An 8969-nucleotide genomic window follows, 5' to 3' on the forward strand; every position below is an offset into this window, starting at 1 on the left:
CTATCATTATAATCATCATAAATAGGAGACAAAGTATCATCAAAGAAAATTTTCTCCTCAATGCTTGGGGGACTAAAAATATCAAGCTCATCAAAACCAGCTTCCCCAAGCTTAGAATTTTCTATATCATTAGCAACAATGGTATTCAAAGCGTTCATACTAATATGTTCCATAGGTTTTTTAATTTTCGCATCACACAATTCATGTCATAACTTAGGAAATAAATTAAAAAGCTCATAGTTGTTTTCCATTATGCCTTACTAGTGTAAAACAAGAAACAAAAAGATGCAATTGCAGGATCTAAAGGAAATAGCTTCGAGCACTTACAACGGCGCCGGAAAATAGCTTAGTAGCCGAGATCCGGAGTGTGAGTACCTTTTACCTTTCCTCCCCAGCAACGGCGCCAGAAAATAGCTTATAACTGGCGCGTGGTTGACGAGGGAGGTTGATGCGGGGTGGCCTTCGGTCACGTCCACACCAAGACCAACAAGTCCCCCAAGTGGACCGATGACACGAGCCCGAGTCAAGGCTCTACATGATGAGGTGAATTCGCTCCTCACCACCCTTGATCTTGGTACCCCTTTGGATGGATTGCTACCTCATGCCGACGTGCTATGTGTCATTAGGTACAAGGCGCATCAAGACCTCGGAGAGGAGGAGACGCCAAGGTCAAGGGAGGGAGAGAAGCAGCTGGACATGGAGATGATCATGAAGCCGAAGCCGACGTCGCTCGAAGCGCTCCAAGGAAGAGACGGACGCTGGCCGGTCCAGGACCCGGTCAGACCGGACCTACAACCGGACGCCCCGGTCACAGGCCCGGTCAACCGGGCGCAAACCGGCGCAGCTCCCTCGTACCGGACGACGACCGGACCCAGGACCGGAAACTTCGCAGTTTCCCGGTTTGCGCCCGGTCGACCGGACCCATGACCGGACAGCCCGGTCACAGGCCCGGTCAGACCGGGACCCATGACCGGACAGCCCGGTCACAGGCCCGGTCAGACCGGACCCAAACCGGATCTGACGGGAATGACCCACCAAACTGCCTTAACTTATCCATTCGCGTACCTGTTCGCCCTTGCTGGCCATGTGTGCCTATATAAGTAGCTTGGACCCCTCCTTTACCCCTTAGACTTGTTTTGAACTCAAACCTACCTTTGAGCTTAGTCTCCCTTGGGTATCATCCCTCTGTAATCAAGGCACCTTGGTTGTTGACTTTGATCTTGTTGAGTGAGATTCTAGTACAAGTTACTCTCTCTCCCTCACCAAGCTCTTCCTCTCCAACCCCAATCTCTCTCCGGGAATTCTGCCACGTGCCTCTTCCTCGGAGATTCTATTGGCGTGGTCCATCGAGCCACGGAGGTAAGCATCGGGTGTATCGGGTTGGTGTGCGTGCGTGAGTCTCGGAGTTCCTCGTGTTCGTCGTGTTCTTCGTGTTCCTCGCGTTCTCCCATCTCTCCCCTTGGTTTCGAAGTCAATCCGCGAGATCGGGCCACACACGGGGTCTTAGACCTCATCATATGGTATCAGCAGCTCTTGGTTACCGCGGATTTGACCCTCCACCCACCCGATTTCGTTCCTAGAAAATTTTCCAAAAAAAAATCCCCAAAAAATAGCCCCAAATTGCCTCTTGACCGATCTGTGATTTGGTTGCGTTTTGAGTGGTTTTGGTCCGTGGATCTAGTGTTGTTGTGCTTGATCTACTATTTCCCCAACTTTCAGCCTCCAATTCCATCGTTTTCCCGTCGATTTGCTCTTTTGGATTTGGTTTGGGGAAGAACATGAGAGAGAAAGCTCCAAATCGTGAAACCCGGTTGCGAACCCGGTCAACCGGATCCACGACCGGCCGAGCCAGCCCAGAACCCGGTCGACCGGGCGGCAACCGGACAGGCCGGTCCAGGATCCGGTCCAACCGGGCCCCAGACCAGGCGCAGCAACGCGCCCTCCTTCGAGCTCGACTTCCGGCGATCTCCACCACCACCACCATCGCAGGTATAACTTGCAGCTTTCACCTTGTAACCCCTCTTCCTTTTGCGATCTATCCCATCGAGCATTGCTTGTCTAGTGTTGCGAGACATTACACGTGGCCCCGCATTGTGAGGTGTGTGTGTCGCGTTGAGTAAGGCATCCAAGCAAACACTCGTGTGGCAAGATAGCAAAAGTGAGGCTAACGCTAACATAGTGCGTGAAAAAGCCCCAAAAACACAAAAAGAGTGCGAGTAGCACCATACATCCATACATCCATACATCCATACATCCATACGCCCATACATACAAAAGTGTCCACGTGCCACCAAAGATACAAACGAGTGCAAGTGCCACCATATACAAAAGAGAAAAAGCTTTTAAGCAAAGAGAGATAGGAGAAGAGAGGCCACGTGTGAATCTTGTTGTCTCTTCCTTTGCAACCGAAGCTTTGGCTCTCCTTGTGTTAGTGTGACACCGAGCACTTATACATACACTTTTCCGCTCACTTTTGGTTGCACTAACCCCGCTTATCTCGTGTGTGTGTTCCACAACTTTTTCCGTGTTTATAGTGATCTTCACATTGACATTTGGATTTTTGGACCTCACCCACTTTTAACAACATACTCGATCTTGGATTTGTCTTTTGGCTTTCCACAACACTCGCCTAACACCATATTTGCTAGCTTTTGCGTGTGTTCCCGATACACTTGATCTTACTTTTGACTTAGTGGATTGCCTCAATACTATCTTACCTTGGTAAGAGTGCGAGGAAGTCTCCTTCCACTAACATACACAACATAGTTCTTGTCTTTCCATCATGGATAGGAACGGAGATACCACAAGGGATGAAGAGATCCTCCGCAACACCGAGAGGTTGGCTACTCAACACAACCTATGGACACAACGACAAGAGTTCAAGGAGCAACTCACCCTCTTCGAGACGCGCATCGATGAGCAATATGATGAGGTGGCTCACAACTTCTCTGCCATGAACCAAGACTTGGCTCTTCTTTGTGAAGCTACGGACAACTTGAATGGCCAAATGGCGGCCAATGATGCCAACATGGAGCGGCGCATGGATAGCCTCGAGCGCGGCATCACCAACTTGGGTCGTCATCGTCGACACCGCTCTACTTCATCATCCTCAAGCTCGCCACAAGATTACTACTCTCATGGTGGCCTTTCGTCCTCAAGCTCGTCCTCAAGGCATGAAGACCATCATCGACCTCATCGCCAACAAGCTCGTCATGAAGACTCTCACTCCAACTCTAGGTGCGGAGAAATCCATCGCCATGCTCGCCCACATGAGCGTCCTCCACAAGACCAAGTCCTTCAACAAGATCGTCACCAAGCGGATCGCCATGCCCACCATGGGCGTGATGGCCATCCCCAAGACCAAGGTCCTCAAGATCCACCTCGACGAGACCTCCGGCGCCATCCTCGCCATGATCAACGTGGAAGAGGAGATCCACCACATGATCAAGATGAGAGGGCCAACAATGAGCCTCGTCAACAACATCGACAAGATCTTCAACAACATCACCGTGAACCAAGTGAAGCTAGTGTTCAACTTCAACGCCGACCCAATGCTATGGTTGGTCGTCCAAGACTTCCTATCCCACCTCAAGCCGCAAGAGATGAAGGCAACCGTCCTCGCCGAAGAACCTTGGAGGATGAAGAGAACATGTTCGGAAGGCTCAAGTTCACCATGCCAAAGTTCAAGGGAGAAGAAGATGCCGAGGCGTACCTCTCATGGGCACTCAAGGTTGACAAGATATTCCGCATCCACAACTACTCCGGTGCCAAGAAGGTGGCTATGGCGTCTCTTGAGTTCGAGGACTACGCCAACACTTGGTGGGAGCAAGTCCTCACTCTTCGAGAAGAGAAGGGTGAACCTCCTATTGACACTTGGGAAGAGATGAAGAAAGAGATGCATGCTCGCTTTGTCCCAACTCACTACATGACCGACCTCTTCAACAAGCTCCAAAAGTTGAAGCAAGGCACCAAGACCGTTGAGGAGTTCTACAAGGAGATGGAGCTCACTATGATGCGAGCCAACATCCAAGAGTCCGAGGAACAAACCATTGCTCGCTTCTTCAATGGCCTCACTTACCCCATCAAGAGGATCGTCGAGTTCCAACCCTACTCCAACATGGTTGAGTTGGTCCACCAAGCATCGAAGGCCGAGCGCCAAGTGATTGAGGACATCAAGTACTCCAAGGCCAAGACCTATTTCTCCTCCAAGCTCGCTACATCAACTCCTCCTACTACATCAACTCCTCATGCTACAAGTGCCAAGGCCGACGTGTCCTCTACACCATCCAAGAAACCGACTATCCAAAGTCGCATGAAGCAAACGGTCTCCTCCACCGCCTCCTCTAAGGCATCCACGGGACCCTCTAGTGTCACTTGCTTCAAGTGTGGCACCCAAGGTCAGAAATCGTTTGAGTGCAAGAACACCAAGGTTATGATCACTATGGAGAATGGTGACATCGAGACGCTAGATGAAGATGAATATGAAGCCCTTGTGCAAGCCGCCGTGGAAAGTGAAGAAGCTTATGAGCAAGAAAGTGGAGAAGATCCTCTCTTATGTGAGCATGACCCAAGTCCCTCACTTGTGGTCACAAGGGTGCTAACAACACAACCCCAAGCTATGGAAGACCAACGGTGCAACATCTTCCAAACCCGTGCCGGAATTGGTGGCAAGTCGATCAAGGTCATCATAGATGGTGGAAGTTGCCATAACCTTGCAAGCACCGAGTTGTGTGAGAAGCTCAACCTCACTCTCCGCAAGCATCCTCACCCTTACCATATCCAATGGTTGAGTGACAAGGGCAATGTCAAGATACAACATACCGTCACCGTCACCTTCAAGATTGGACCTTATGAGGACACTATCGAGTGTGACGTGGTACCCATGACGGTGTGCCACATGTTGCTTGGCCGCCCTTGGCAATTTGACAAGAAGGCATACATGATGGACTCTCCAACACATACACCTTCAAGGTCAACGAAAAGAAGTTCGAGTTGCGCCCGATGACTCCTAGCCATATCATCGCGGATAATGCGAAGGCTTTAGCGAGGGCACGACTCCGCACCCACCATAGTGAGATGAGAGGAGAGGGAGCGACCCACCACAAAGATAGTGAGCGCCACAAGCCATATATGAGTGAGTCCAAGAGTGTCGTTCTAGCCACCAAGAGTGAGTGGAGAGAGCTCCAAGAGAACCCATCCACCATATTGCACTATGTGCTCATATGCAAGGGACCCTCGTCGACGACTAATGACTTAACCAACATTCCTCCGTCTTTGTTGTCTCTTTTGCAGGAATTTCAAGACGTCTTCCCCGACGAGCTCCCTCATGGACTACCACCACTCCGAGGCATAGAACACCGCATCGACCTCATACCCGGCGCTCCGCTTCCAAACCGTGCCGCCTACCGCACCAACCCCGAAGAGACAAAGGAGATCCAACGCCAAATTCAAGATCTCCTCGCCAAAGGGTATGTCCGCGAAAGCCTTAGCCCTTGTGTGGTTCCCGTGATTCTTGTGCCTAAACCGGATGAGACGCAACGGATGTGTATGGATTGTCGCCCCATCAATGCCATTACCGTCCGTTACCGCCATCCCATTCCGCGTTTAGATGACATGCTTGATGAACTTAGTTGTGCCACGATTTTCTCTAAAGTCGATTTGCGTAGTGGTTACCATCAAATCCGCATGGCCATTGGTGATGCATGGAAAACGGAATTCAAGACCAAACTCGGTCTCTATGAATGGCTCGTTATGCCTTTCGGTCTTTCCAATGCTCCATCTACTTTCATGCGCCTCATGAATCACATCTTGCGTCCTCTCATTGGCAAGAGTGTGGTTGTCTATTTCGATGATATTCTCATCTATAGCAAAAGTCTCGAGGACCATGTGCAACATGTGAGAGAGGTCTTGTGCATCTTGCGTCATGAAAAGCTTTATGCTAACCTTCCCAAGTGCACCTTTGCTCAAAACAAATTGGTTTTCCTTGGCTTTGTGGTTTCCGCTAATGGGATTGAAGTTGATTCTTCCAAGGTGGAGGCCATCCACAATTGGCCTACTCCTACTAATGTTGGTCAAGTCCGAAGTTTTCATGGACTTGCCGGGTTTTACCGCCGCTTTGTGAAAGATTTTAGCACCATTGCTTGCCCTTTGAATGAGCTTACCAAGAAGAATGTTCCGTTTGTTTGGGGCAAGGCCCAACAAAATGCTTTTGATGAGTTGAAGAAACGCCTTACCGAAGCTCCCCTTCTTGTTCTTCCAAATTTTGCAAAAACTTTTGAGATTGAGTGTGATGCAAGTGGGCTTGGTATTGGTGGTGTTCTTATGCAAGAGGGCAAACCCGTGGCATACTATAGTGAGAAGTTAGATGGCGCACGCCTCAACTATCCTATATATGACAAGGAGCTCTACGCTTTGGTTCGTGTTCTTGAAGTTTGGCAACACTATCTTTGGCCAAAAGAGTTTATCATTCATTCCGACCATGAGTCCTTGAAATATTTGAAAAGCCAACACAACTTGAACAAACGACATGCAAAATGGGTCGAGTTCATTGAGTCCTTCCCATATGTGATCAAATACAAGAAGGGCAAGGACAATGTTGTGGCGGATGCTCTTTCCCGCAAAAACACCCTTTTGCTAACTCGTTTGGATTTTCATGTTTTGGGACTTGAAGAGATCAAAGAACTCTATCCTTCCGATTCTTTCTTTGCTCCCATATTTGAGAAGTGCTCCGTTGAACGAGGAGTGGATGATTTCTATTTGCATGATGGCTACTTGTTTAAAGCTAACAAGATTTGCATTCCCGAGTCTTCGCTTCGAAAATTGCTTTTGCAAGAGTCACATGGAGGTGGTCTTATGGGACACTTTGGTCGAGAGAAGACGTATGCCATGCTCTCAACCCACTACTATTGGCCAAGAATGTACCGCGACGTGGAACGCCTTTGCCGCCGGTGCACTACATGCTTACAAGCTAAGTCTACCTCCAACCCCTATGGTCTTTACACTCCATTGCCTATTCCATATGCACCATGGATCGATATTAGCATGGATTTCGTTTTAGGCTTGCCTCGCACTAAGCATGGTCATGATTCTATATTCGTGGTAGTGGATAGATTCTCTAAGATGGCTCATTTCATACCTTGCCATAAGAGCGACGATGCTTCACACATTGCTTCTTTGTTTTTCAGGGAAATTGTTCGCCTACATGGAGTACCGCAAAGCATTGTGTCGGATCGAGACGTCAAGTTCATGAGTTATCTTTGGAAGTCGCTCATGGCAAAGTTTGGAGTGAAGCTCTTATTCTCATCATCCTCGCACCCGCAAACGGACGGCCAAACGGAAGTGGTCAATCGAAGCCTCTCCACCCTCCTACGCATCCTCGTGAAGAAGAACTTGAAGTCATGGGAGGAATGCCTTCCACACGCGGAGTTCGCCTACAACCGCGCCAAGCACTCGACTACATCAAGGAGTCCCTTCATGGTCGTCTACGGGTTTGAGCCGCTCACGGCACTCGACATACTCCCGCTCCCCCTTCATGAGCGGATCAACATGGATTTCGACAAGCGCACCGCCGCCGTGAAGAAACTTCATGAAGAAACAAGAGCTACCATTCAAGAACATGTGCGTCGTCAAGCTACCCGCCTCAACGCCAAGAAGAAGGAACGCATATTTCAAGAAGGCGACCTCATTTGGATCCACCTCCGGAAGGAAAGATTCCCTCATGAACGCAACTCGAAGCTCAAGCCAAGAGGAGATGGTCCCTTCAAGGTCCTCAAACGCATCAACAACAACGCTTACGTCATCGACATCCCCACCTCCAAGTACTTGGTGAGCAACACATTCAACGTTGCGGACTTGTCGCCATATCATGAAGATGAGGAGGAACAAGAGTCGAGGACGACTCTTTCCCAAGGGGGGGGGGGAGATGATGCGGGGTGGCCTTCGGTCACCTCCACACCAAGACCAACAAGTCCCCCAAGTGGACCGATGACACGAGCCCGAGTCAAGGCTCTACATGATGAGGTGAACTCGCTCCTCACCACCCTTGATCTTGGTACCCCTTTGGATGGATTGCTACCTCATGCCGACGTGCTATGTGTCATTAGGTACAAGGCGCATCAAGACCTCGGAGAGGAGGAGACGCCAAGGTCAAGGGAGGGAGAGAAGCAGCTGGACATGGAGATGATCATGAAGCCGAAGCCGACGTCGCTCGAAGCGCTCCAAGGAAGAGACGGACGCTGGCCGGTCCAGGACCCGGTCAGACCGGACCTACAACCGGACGCCCCGGTCACAGGCCCGGTCAACCGGGCGCAAACCGGCGCAGCTCCCTCGTACCGGACGACGACCGGACCCAGGACCAGAAACTTCGCAGTTTCCCGGTTTGCGCCCGGTCGACCGGACCCATGACCGGACAGCCTGGTCACAGGCCCGGTCAGACCGGACCCATGACCGAAAAGCCCGGTCACAGGCCCGGTCAGACCGGACCCAAACCGGATCTGACGGGAATGACCCACCAAACTGCCTTAACTTATCCATTCGCGTACCTGTTCGCCCTTGTTGGCCATGTGTGCCTATATAAGTAGCTTGGACCCCTCCTTTACCCCTTAGACTTGTTTTGAACTCAAACCTACCTTTGAGCTTAGTCTCCCTTGGGTATCATCCCTCTGTAATCAAGGCACCTTGGTTGTTGACTTTGATCTTGTTGAGTGAGATTCTAGTACAAGTTACTCTCTCTCCCTCACCAAGCTCTTCCTCTCCAACCCCAATCTCTCTCCGGGAATTCTGCCACGTGCCTCTTCCTCGGAGATTCTATTGGCGTGGTCCATCGAGCCACGGAGGTAAGCATCGGGTGTATCGGGTTGGTGTGCGTGCGTGAGTCTCGGAGTTCCTCGTGTTCGTTGTGTTCTTCGTGTTCCTCGCGTTCTCCCATCTCTCCCCTTGGTTTCGAAGTCAATCCGCGAGATCGGGCCACA

This window comes from Lolium perenne, chromosome 3 (genome assembly GCF_019359855.2).
Source record: "Lolium perenne isolate Kyuss_39 chromosome 3, Kyuss_2.0, whole genome shotgun sequence".
Classification (NCBI taxonomy): domain Eukaryota; kingdom Viridiplantae; phylum Streptophyta; class Magnoliopsida; order Poales; family Poaceae; genus Lolium; species Lolium perenne.